Here is a 13,144-nt window from a genome sequence, read left to right on the forward strand (position 1 = left end):
TTAGATGATTACATAAAATAATTAAGTAACATAAACTGATATATGTTTAATTGTCTAAAAATATTTTATAATTAGTAATATTGAAATATTTTATTTATTTTTCATAAATTTAGTTGACTATAATATCTTTCAATTACAACAAAAAAATATCGATAAATTATATTTTACTTATATAATATTATTTTTAAATACAATCACAATTTTTTTATTGCTTATTTTTAAGAGTTTCATAAATTTAATTGACTATAATATGTTTCGATTACAGCAAAAAATATGGATAAATTATATTTTACTTATATAATATTAGTTTTAAATACAATCACAGTTTATTTTTAAGAGATATTAAAAAAACTAAAAATAAAATTCTAAAATAAACATCGTTTGATCAAATAGTTACAAAATAGTTTAATGAGGTAGATATATTATATTATATCATTATTAAAGTTATTTTTCGTAATATTAAATATGCTTTTAAATTTTATGTTTTTATATTTGTGGAGCTTAATAGAACCATAATCAAAATACTAAAGCAAATCTGAAATATCATTTTTAAGATTATTTAAAATAAATTTTATTTTCTATTCAATAAATCAAAGGCATAAAGTTATTTAGAATTTTTAAAATATTTTAATTGTTCTAAATATTGATATGTGTACATGAGCTTTCAAAAATGTATCAGCTACTTACGCATATAACTTCATATTGATCATCCTTTATTTTCTAATATTTTTTTTAAAAACATCAACATATAATTTGATAAATATTATGAAAATAAATGCACATTTGACTTAATTATAATAAGAAACTAATTATACTTCTTTTTGAATTTGAAAGAATGTATCTAACTCAATATACTCACAACATGAATGATTCAACTAATCCAACTTATATCTAAAATCATAGATTTAACTACGATAAGATCATATAATTTTATAAGAATAGTAATTTATTTTATAAATATAAATCATAGGACAGCTCAAAACATATTAAAATAAAAATAAAATATTAACCAACTGTTACAATTTAGTTCTTTTGTAAAATTTATATATATGCATGAAACTTCAGAATATTATCGTTTTGTTATATTAATTTATGTAATTTGGAATCAGATACTTTGTTCTTTTTTTATTCTAAGCACAATATATCTTAAGTTATACGTAATCTTCATAAAATATATTTACATATCTAAGATAACAACCACCTAAATACAAATAAGAAATTAATCAAAATTTTTATATATAAATAAAAAATATTACAGTTGAATTCATATATGCAATCTAATTTACCCAAATTATAACTAAATCGACTAGAAATCAACAAAACAATTATATATAACATATATAAAAATTAAAGTAATATAATATTATTAATATAAATGATGCATATAAATTATAAATTAATTTAATATTAAAAGTAAGTAGCAATAAATTATTATAATATATTTACTTTAGAATTATTTATATTCGTGCATGAGCACGGGAAAATCACTTAGTATATTATTAAAATTTAAGTTATTAAATTTTATCTTCATTTTTTATTTGATATAATTAATGTATAATATAACATCTAATTTATATTCTTGCAAACTTAGTTTCGGTTTGAGCTTAGCTCCGAGTTAATTCAAAATTTTGACGTTAACTCAATACAACATACGTCCAACTTTCTAATGGCACGTTTTAAAACAAAAATAAACTGAATTTGACTATAAACAGTAAAAGTGTCCAATTCTACCAATATGTCAAATATCATATGAGAAAAATATATAGCCCTCTATGTGTTTGGTGTCAAGTGGTGCATTATATTATCCTGTGTTATGAGCACCAATTGGGATATAATAAACGAAGTGGAAAGATATTTGTACTTGTAGGATTTTACAATTCGTTTTTGTTTAACATTTGTTTCTTAAAAGTTAACTAGGTGATTTTCCCGTGCTCATGCACGGGTATAAATATTTATAAAATAAATATATTATAATAATTGATTGTTATCTATTTTTAATTTTAAATTAATTTATAATTTGTTTGCATAATTTATATTAATAATATTATATTACTTTAATTAGACATATGATTTTAGATATGTTATATCTAGTCGGTTTTGTTATTTTTATAGTTGATTTAGTTATCATTTGGGTATATTAGATTGCATATTTTTCTCTAAATTCAATTATAATATTTTTTATTTTAAATATACTAAAATTATGATTAATTTTCTTATTTGCATTTACGTTGATTGTTGTCTTAGATTTGTAAATATATTTGAGGAAGATTATGTATAACTTAAGATATATTGTGCTTACAATGAAATATAAAATAAAGTAAAGTGTCTGATTCTAAATTACGTAAATTAATATAACGATAATATTCTACAGTCTCATTCATATATATAAATTTTACAAAAGAACTAAATTATAACAATTGATTAATATTTTATTTTCATTTGTTGATATGTTTTGAGTCATCCTATTGTTTACATTTATAAAGTAAATTATTATTATAAAATTATATATTCTGATTGTAGTTAAATCTATGCTTTTAGATATAAGTTGGATTAGTCGAGTCACTCATATTGTGAGTATATTGAGTGACATATATTCTTTGAAATTGAAACTACAGTATAATTATTTTTTATTATAATTTAGTAAAAGCAAATTAATTTTATTTATCGTTTAAATATGAATGTAGTTTCATAATATTTATCAAATTATGTGTTATTTGTTTAAAAAAAATCAGAAACTAAAGTGATGATCAATTTATATGAAGTTACATACATAAGTAACTAATACATTTTTTGAATTTGAAAGAATAATTTGGAAGCTTGTGTACACATATCAATATTTTACAATAATTAAATTATTTTATAAATTTTAAATAATTTTATGCCTTAGATTTATTACCCGATAAACTGAGATTTATTTTAAAGAATCTTAAAATGAGATTCAGATTTGCTTTGGTATTTTAATTATAGTCATATAAAATTCCACAAACATAAAAACATATATTTTAAAAGTAAATTTAATATTATGAAAACAAATAATTTTAATAATGATAAAATAAAATATATCTAGCTCGTTATGTTATTTTAAATTATTTTGTAATTATTTGATCAAAAGATATTTGTTGTTAATTCTTTTTATTTTTTAACAACTCTTAAAAAATAAGCAGTTAAAAACAATTGTGTGATTGTATTTGCAAAATTATATTATATCAGTAAAATATAATGTATACATTTTTTACCGTAATTTAAAGATATTATAGGCAACTAAATATATGAAAAATAAATAAAACATTTCAGTAATACTAATTATAAACTATTTTTAGTCAATTAAACATAGATTAGTTTATGTTACTTAATTATTTTATGTAATTATCTAAGAAGATAGATAGATATATAAAAATTATTTCTATTACTTTGAAAATATATATTTTTGTATTGTTTAAAATTATGTTTGAAAAGAAATAATATTTCTTTTCCTAATATCAAGATTATGTGTGTGAATCTTGTTTTATGAAATCACATTATATGCAAAAATATATATTCATCTAAGAAAATATAGATATAAGGAAATATTTTATTACTTCAAAAGTATATTTTATGTTATTTAAAAATATTTTTAAATGGAATATTTCTATTTTGTGAACTTTCCATTTTAATGAAATAATATTAGTATTAAATATATACATATATTTTCGTTTTTAATTTTTTTTAAAACTTTATAAATGTTTCCTTTTTATTATAGATGTTATTTGGAAAATTTGAAAAAGGAAACTAAATAAAAAATTTAATAATATTATTTAAATCTAATATTTTTAATTCATTAAGGGTATCAATGTAATCAGCCATCGTGAGAGTTAACGTGAGCGCGACACATAAGAAACTGACTTCTCAAATAATATTATAAAGATGTTATAATGAAAAACAATAATAACAATAATAATAATAAGACTCTTAAATAATATTTATAATTAATTTTTAATAAAAGTCGTTTTTATTATTATAATATATATATTTTTGATTGTGATATAGTTTAACATATATCACATTTTTAAATATATAACTACCATGTGTCACGATCATTTTAATTAGCAATTTTGAAGAACCAAGCTCAATATAATCTTTTATAATTATATTTTCATTAGAAGTTTAGAAAATAAAAATTATATTAAATAAATTGTTTTCAAATCTATTTTTTAGGATTTTGAAAAATAAATATTTCTAAAAACATTAATACTAATTATTTTTAAAAATCGTTTTTACTATTAAATAATTTTTAAAAGTAGTTTAAAAAAAAATATTATCTTATTATATAGATTTTTAATCTTTTATATATTTAAACACATGTCACAATATTAGAAAGAAAATTATTATCAAATAATCTTTTGCAATAATCTTTTGATTAGGATTTTTAAAAAGTAAAATTACTATTAAATAATATATTTAATAAGATTTCTAAATAAAATTCGCTTTTGTTGATATCTTAGTATATATATTTTTAATTATGAGATAGATTAACACATGTCAGAATCTTAAATATATAATTGTTATGTGTCGCGATCATATTAATTAGCAATTTTGAAGAACCAAGCTTTATATAGTAAGATAAGATATTTTTAAAATAAAATTATTATTAAATAATTATATAGGTATAAAATTTTTTTTATAATATGTCGTAATCTTGAATATTTTATTGTCATCTATCAAAATAATTTCATTTGTAACTATTTTTGTTTGAGAAATTGTCAATAATACCATTTTTCTTATACTATTTTTCACTTATACAATAACCAACTATACCACCAGATTTTTAATGGTCAAAATACCATTGTACCCTTAAATAATTAAACCTAAATTACTCTTCTTCTCCCCTACGACAGGTGTCTCTCGCCGGAGATATCGGACAGGTTTCTCTCGCCGGAGGTATCGTCTCCGATCCGATCAGTTACTGTGAGATCGCAATTGAGTACGCCTCTAATTTCAGGTAAAGATGAGTGAGGGACTCGGACTGCTCTCTTCGCCACTGGTGCTTTTGGTCTATAGTAAGCCTTCTTCATACCTTTCATTGTATTGTTGGTTTTGATCTAATGATTTTAATTTTAATTTCCTGCTCTAGAAGTACAAGTCGGAGCACCAGAAATGAGAGAGAGCTCTGATATTAAAGATCTAATCTCCTACAGATACGATTTAATCAACTTACTGAACTCCAAGAACGGATTCGGCGTCGTATCGCATAGCTTCAACCACTCAAAAGCTCTCCACTTCGCTTGCGATGAGGATTTCAATCAGATTCAGGAATCTATTAAAGGTTAGTTTCTTCACTTGGGTCTCTAGAAAACTTCGAAAGACTGATACTTTACAAGAATCAACAATATAAAAGTGTTCAATTTGTTTTGTTTTGTTTTAAAAGAAAAAAATGCAGATTGTAAGAAGAAGCTAGAAGCTTGCAAGAAGAAAACAGAGGAAGCTTATTCAGATGAATCAGCAGGAGACGATGACATTGAGCGTCTTCAGAAAGAGCTTGATGAAGATATGGAACTAGAAAGCAAGATAAATGACGAGCTTAGATAAGTGTATATACTTTAGTTTCTAGTCCCTTGGTTCAGTGACAAGAAAAGTCTTTGTTCTGTCTGTCAATACAGTCGTTGCTGATGAACTCAGACACCTGAATGCACAATGGACATCGGTTGATGAAAAGAGGCAATCTTTAAAGAGTAAAGACCGGACGACTTGAGAGCTGAGTAAGATGCAGTAGCTTCTTCTGAATGTTTGGTAAGATATTGGGCTCCTCAACTCCTCTTTTTATCTGCAGGAAGAAGCTTTCTATGTATGTTTGTGTCACAAAGGTTATACCAGAAGCAGACGTTAATGATCCATCAAAGATATCAGGCTGTATCCTTCTATGTATGCTTGTGTCACAAAGGTTATACCAGAAGCAGACGTTAATGATAAATCAAAGATCTCAGGCTGTATCCTTTTTCTTTTCATCATCTCTCTACTTCACGAGTCTCATTCCTTGAGTGTTTTCAATCCTTGATTTAAAGTATTCATTAGATATGGTTTGAGAAGTTCCAATTAGAGACAAATAAGATGACGGCCTATGAGACATGTAACAGTATCTGGAGCATCATCATAAACAAGCAATCCTATGATATCAAATGAATAAACATTAACGTAAAGAACGTAAACAAGAATTGAAAACCGCTGGGCTTCATTCATACCTTCTCTCCTAAGAAAGCTGGAGACAAACATGCTTAGACCTGATGGTCCAATGACATAACCAACAAGATTTGCCATCTGCAAATTGAGAAACTTTATAAATACTTTCATAAAGATTTACTTATAATTTTTGTAAGAATTTATAAATGATCTATAAACTCTTCTAACTGATTTATAAATTGATTTATAAACTCTTATAAATTGTGTTATGAAGATTATTAAATTCTTATAATCTTTGGAATAAACCCTTATAAATAGATTTATAAACTCTTATAAATAGATATATAACCTTGTAAATTAATTTATAAACACTTTTAAATAAATGTATAAACTCTTATAAATAGCTTATAAGTTCTTGTAAATAGTTTTATAAACTCTTTTAAATATTTTTATAAACCTTTATTAAATGCTTATATATTAGTTATAAAGGTTTATAAAATGTTTATACTAGTTATAATGGTTTATAAATTATTTGTAAGGAATTATATATAATTTATAAAGGTTTATAAATAATTCTGAAGATTTATAGATCATTTCTAATGATTTCTAAGTTATTTATAATGGTTTATATATACTCTGGTCTGGATGATCTTGCAGCAGCCTGCAAGGCAATGGAAGGTGTAGAAGTAATTAATGGCCTTGGGTGCAAGATGTCTTTCTCATCCTACAAGGTAAACAGTGAATCTATTCTTAAACCAAACCGGTATGAGGTTTCATGTTTTGATAATCTTGAACTAGAAGAACCAATATACACACAAGGCCGGTCCTGGGCAAAGCCTAATGAAAGGTCTTGGGTAAAGCCTAATGAAAGGTCTTGGGCAAAGCCTAATGAAACATTCCTTAGGCCCCCAAACTCTTTGAAAAATTTTATATGTAAATAGGCCCCCAAATTAAAAAAAAAAGTTTAAGCCCCGAAATTTTTTAAATCTTTACTAAATCGTCTAGGACCCCCAAATTCTCAGGACCGGTCATGTATACACATATATATATATATAAGGGCTGGTTGCTTCATCTAGCTCTTATGTATTCATAACATCTCTTGTAGATTTCGTATGTTTTGGACACAGAGGATTTCTTCCACAGGAAAAAGAAGCAGAAGAAGAAGAGCAAGAACTTGGAACATGACAAATCATCATCACAGCAACGCAACTTGTACAGAATAGAAAGATTCCACAACTTGTATAAATAGATTTATAAATAGATATATAACCTTGTAGATTAATTTATAAACACTTTTAAATAAATGTATAAACTCTTATAAATAGCCTAAAAGTTCTTGTAAATAGTTTTATAAACCCTTTTAAATAGTTTTATAAACCATTATAAAATGTTTATATATTAGTTATAATGGTTTATAAATTATTTATAAGGAATTATATATAATTTATAAAGGCTTATAAATAATCTAAGGATTTATAGATCATTTGTAATGGTTTCTAAGTTATTTATAATGATTTATATATCCTTTCTAAGAGGTATATATATCATTTATAAGGGTTTATATTATTTATAAAAATTCATAAACCATTTAAAATCATTTATAAGGGTTTATGCATTACTATAAGGGTTTATGAATTGTTTATAAGATATTAAAAATCATTTGTAATGGTTTATAAATCATTTGTAATGATTTATAGATCATTTATAAGATGTTTATATATCACTTTAATGGTTTATAAATAGTTTATATAGTCTTATAAACAGTTAATATAATATTATAAATAACTTATAAAACCTTAGAAAATTATTTAAATTCAAAAGAAACCATAAAATTATTTATAAAGTCTTATAAATCGTAATGCATCTCCATGTAAATAGCTTTCATCTAATGACTACGGCCGATTTGGATGGCCTAACCTATTTATTATACTGCTGCATCCATAGATAAGCTCATAGAAGCATCCATAACCGGAAAATATGCTACTAGCATAGGCATTTGAGCAATGAAACCACCTCTGAGAGCCTGGCGGTTTTTGTGTTGTCAGGGTCTAGCCACAAACTGTGAGCTGATTCTCAGTTGCAGTCAATCTCTCCGGACAAGCCATTGAAAAGCGCGGTCTCGTATCCCAACGGTGAAAGAATGGTGTGGCGGAAACAAAGCGGCTTGGTGAAGTTCGTTGCGTATCTGATCCCTGAAAACAAACCCGTCCATGATTCTTCCAGCTGCGTCTGCAATAGAATGTTTCACAACATGGACATGAAAACTCCTACTAGATTCATCTAACGAAAAGTAACTACAAAGAAGAGGAGTGTACCGTGCAGTGTCCATCGATGAAAACAACGTGTGGACGATTAGGCGAACCAGTGACTCTAGAGGAAACATAAGTGCTGTACCAATCTGTCACGATATGGAACATATTTGCATACTCGAATCAAGTGACTAGCAGAGTTGGCTCCTCCATCCACTGGAGCCAAGGCAAAAACCAAAACCAAAACCAAAACCAAAACCAAAACATCAATCAACAAGTACAATTTCAACGATTCATTACTCCATTTCTTTAATTGGATCTGATCTTCCATGACAGACTTTTGTTTCAAGAAAAAAAACTTTCTAATTATATAATTTTAAATAAATCTTATAAATGATTTATAGACACTTATAAAAAGTTTATATATTTTCATATAAATGATTTTTAAGACTTTATAAATGATTTTATAAAACCTTATAAATATTTGGTATATTCTTATAAGTGATTTTATAAAGGTTTATAAATCATTTATAGGAATATATATATATAAACTATTGATAAAGGTTTATAAATGATTTCTAAATCTTTAAAATGATTTATAAACATTTATAAATTATTTATAATCCTTATAAAGCCTTATAGACTGATTTTATAAATTCTTATAAATGAATTATACTTTAATAATTTATTTAGAAAGCCTTATAGACTGATTTTATAAACTCTTATAAAGTCTTATTAATTGTTTTATAAACCATTATAAATAATCTTTTATTTCTTATAAATAATTTACAAACATTTATAATAGAATTATAGACAATTATAATAGCTTTATGAATATTTACTTCTAAAGTTTTGTAAAGATTTATAAACTCTTACAAAAGATTTATAAACTCTTGAAAAATATTTATTAACTCTTATAAATTGTGCTATGAAGAATATTAAACTCTTATAATATTTTTATAGAACCTTATATACAGATTCATAAACTTTTATAAATATATTTATAAAACCTTATAAATGATTTATCAGTTCTTATAAATGGTTTTATAAACCCTTATAAGAGGTTTCTAACATGCAACATAATATAGATTAGCTAGAGCCCAAGCTGCGGCAAGACTACCTTCCTTTCCCTTGTATCAGAACTTTGCAATTGATCAACCTTCTCGGTGGGAAGATAAGGGCCAGTTTCATCCATCCTAGGACCAACAGAGCCTCTTCCACGTTTGTTCCTGTCATTTACAAAGAGACTCAGAAGATGAAGGAAGCTAAAGGTAACAGAAGCTATAGCAAATAGACATATACACCGTGATTGGAGAAAAGACTCAATCTCATCATCTCCTAAACCTTCATCATCATCATCCAAGTACAATCTTTTGTCCGATGATGATTGTTGAGTGATCTTTCTCTCATCATTAATGGAGCTACATCTCTTATCCAAAATCCTTTTCGAGAAACTACTACTCCGCTTCATTTGGCTACTGCTCCTGCTGCTTTCCTCTCTTGATTTTCTTTTGAGCCTTTCGTTTTCTAGCTCCCGAGCCTTCCACATCTCATTGGTTTCTACCGCTCTGTTTGCTGTATTATGCTCAAGAACCATGCAAGAGATTAGAGTAAATAATTAACAACATGTTGAGCTACATTGAGTACTAGACAGACACGTAAGTCACAACATTGAACTGTTAAGAAACGCAGAACCCAAAACAAAAATTTCAGATGCTGCCAACTTTCTTATCGTGAATCGACCAATCACCAACAGTTAAACTAATCCTCTTCCAAAAACATGCATCTATTGCTTCAACGAACAAAAGAATATCACACACTATACCAATGCAAAGGCTTATCCTTTTCAATCTTAACTTTTGTAAAACGAAAATAAGTGAAGGGTGGAAAGAAAAGCATTACATTGTTTAACACCAAGGACAGTTGCTGTGAGAAACCTTGAGTTAGGTCGATGCCTTACATTAGGCTTCCCAAGATAAGCTCGGACACCATCTTTTTCAGCTTGTCTCCTCAACTCTGCTGCTTCTCTCAACAGAACTGAAGCTATTTGATTTTCAGTTTCCAGATCCATCCACACAAGCAGGCTGTTAAAGTAACCAAACACTCAAAATCTGATATAGAAAGCCCGAAAATTTTCTGCCACAAGAACCGCACCGGTGGAATAAGAGAGAGACGGTGGATCTCCGGTGAATCAGAGGCAGAGAGTAAGAAAAAAGATCGCGAGAGAGAGAGAGGAAGAGAAGAGGATCGCGAGAGAGAGAGATAAGGTTAGGGCTAGTATGGTCTTTTGATCATTAATGAAAAGTGTATTTGTGAAAATATCCTCATTCTAGTGGTATACTTGAAATGTGGTACCAAAGAAAGTGTAAAAGTAAAATTTTCCCTTTTTGTTTCTTGTTTAATTAGTATTTTTCTTTTTTTTTTGCAGCAAAAGGATATTCTATTACTCAAACTTGAGGTGGTCTGGATAGCCAAACCGGAATAGAACAACCTATAAAACATAAAGGTCAATGTAAAGAACGTGCACTCATAGCTAACGAATCTGCAATCTCATTTTGCGTCCTTGGGAAGTAGCTGATCTTGAAGTCCGAAAAACACAACCGAAGAGTTTGAATGATTTCCAGTTCAGTTGAGAAGTTAGGCCAAGCTTGTGGCTGTTCTATCATTGCAATCAGGTCTTTGCAATCTGTCCTAAATCTCTGACAGGTCGAGTGTTATATCATTCTTTCCATTGCCCATTGTAGCGCTTCCAGTTCCGAGTGTAGTGATGTTTCACGCCTCCTTAGATTCCTTGTCCCCATGAGTTGAATCTTTCCCATGGTATCCTTCCACACCCATCCCAATCCACTAAACTGAGCTGTGGAGGTCTATGAACTATCCACCATGCAAATATTATTCAAGCTTAAGGCTTGTGTTTCTTCAGCAATCTGTACCTGCAGAGGAACCGGTATAGTTTCCCTCGCATTATACCATGCTTGACATTCGCTTTCTGCATATCTAATTAGTATTTTATTAAAAAATAAAATTCAATATATAATATAAATTTATAATAAACTATTTTGTTGATGTATTCTAGAAAGCTTAGAGCAACTTTAACGTCAAGTTCTTAAAAACAGGTTCTTAAATGTAAAATATTACTGTTTTAATTTGTTTTGTTTCAATCATAAAATAAAATCCATAAAGTCATTGATGTATTGACATGTGAGAGGAGATGTTACAGAGAGTTTCTTCCGGATACTAATTAAGGACCGATTACTGTGTGTTTTTAAATATTTTTTTTAATATATTTTCTTAATGTGGTTGCCAAGCCAGTGTGTTCTAAGCTTTGCTTCATCTTATGGTCTTTTTGTGTACGCACTGTTTGGAAACTTTGTCTCGGCCCTTAACAAGTTCTTCAAGGTATGATGTGATAGCTTTCCACAAATCTTACACTTTCTTGTTCAACATGAAGAAATACCCTCTTGTTTTTTTCATTGTTTTTTTTTTTCTAGTTTATGGCCTCGTATGCTCGAATGAATAGATAAAGTTAGCTTGGAATAAAAACTTATAGGAAAAGTTCATATACGAGATGGATATCTATCTTAGAAATGGACCATTTTGTACAGTTTAAGAGTTTGGAACGGAAGTGAAACAATCTGAAACTCGGAAGACCTTTTATGAAAATATTGAAGAAACCTACCATTGGAGAAGTTTGCCTGAACTCATAAACGGTGCAGATTTGTCCCATCGATTTAGCACCAAGCATTTTAATTGTACAGACTAGACCTTCTTCATTATAATTGGACAAGGGTCCTCATGTTTTGGTTGGTTTAAGAAACAACGTCTTGATTTCGGCTCAAACTTCCAATTATAGAATTTAGACCATGTTATACGCACTATAATTTTAGACCCTGTAACATTATTTATGTAAATGGCCCAATACCTAATTTTCTCCATGGGCCTTTCCAGTTACAAACTACTACTTCCTAGTTACCCTTACGGTTAAAGCTAAAATATTTTTGATAATTTACTCGTAAAACATCCATCCGTAGATATTTGAGTGTGACTATGGCTGCCTAAGAAAGTATTCAAACGCATAAATTATATTTCTAATTAGCATGTGTATAAGAACACGTATTCAACTAGTATGTATTTTCTTTTATTCAACTTCATATGAAGTTGTTGGTTCTGATTAGAGGTACCAATTCAAATATCAGAAACACCGAGAGGATAAAAACCATAACAAACATGAATATCCATAAGAAATTAAAGAGACGACATATCCACAATAACCTCAAACATGGTTTAAAAGTAGTAAGACATAAGTAATTGCCACAAAGCATCTAAGAAGTTTTTGCTTAACATATTAAGAGAGTGTTGAAATGGAACATTTTCCCCATGATCACTTGCGGGATTTAATGGATTTCTTCAGTCTGTGTAGATACTCCGGAAAACTTTCTTTGTCACAGCCTTTGAGCTGATTGCCTGCGTTGAGCTCTTGTGCAGACATTTCCTTATTTGCCTTCATGTTGGCGCTGTGTGCGTTACGGTCAGCTCAGCGCTTTCCTTTTCTCTAGCAGCTGATTACTTCTCAAGTTTCTTCTTAAAAGCTTCACGACCTTCCTAAATAGCTTTTGGTTCTGCTTCTTCATCATGTTGCTTCTCACTTTCTATCTCCTCAACTCCTCCTCGGGCCTAAAATAATTAAACAAATTACAGATCAGTAAAATAACACAAAGATAAGCCACAAATCTCCTAACACA

The 13,144-nt window shown here is 27.8% G+C and overlaps 1 long non-coding RNA gene across 1 annotated transcript; it reads left to right on the forward strand.

Moving 5' to 3' along the window:
• The first annotated feature begins 3,909 nt into the window (after positions 1–3,909).
• LOC108868817 lies at positions 3,910–12,664 on the forward strand. The gene is made up of 2 exons (XR_004456632.1): positions 3,910–5,735; positions 5,807–12,664. It is a non-coding gene; the product is annotated as an uncharacterized LOC108868817 (long non-coding RNA).
• The last annotated feature ends 480 nt before the right edge of the window (positions 12,665–13,144 follow it).

The sequence above is a fragment of the Brassica rapa genome, chromosome A03 (genome assembly GCF_000309985.2).
Source record: "Brassica rapa cultivar Chiifu-401-42 chromosome A03, CAAS_Brap_v3.01, whole genome shotgun sequence".
NCBI lineage: Eukaryota > Viridiplantae > Streptophyta > Magnoliopsida > Brassicales > Brassicaceae > Brassica > Brassica rapa.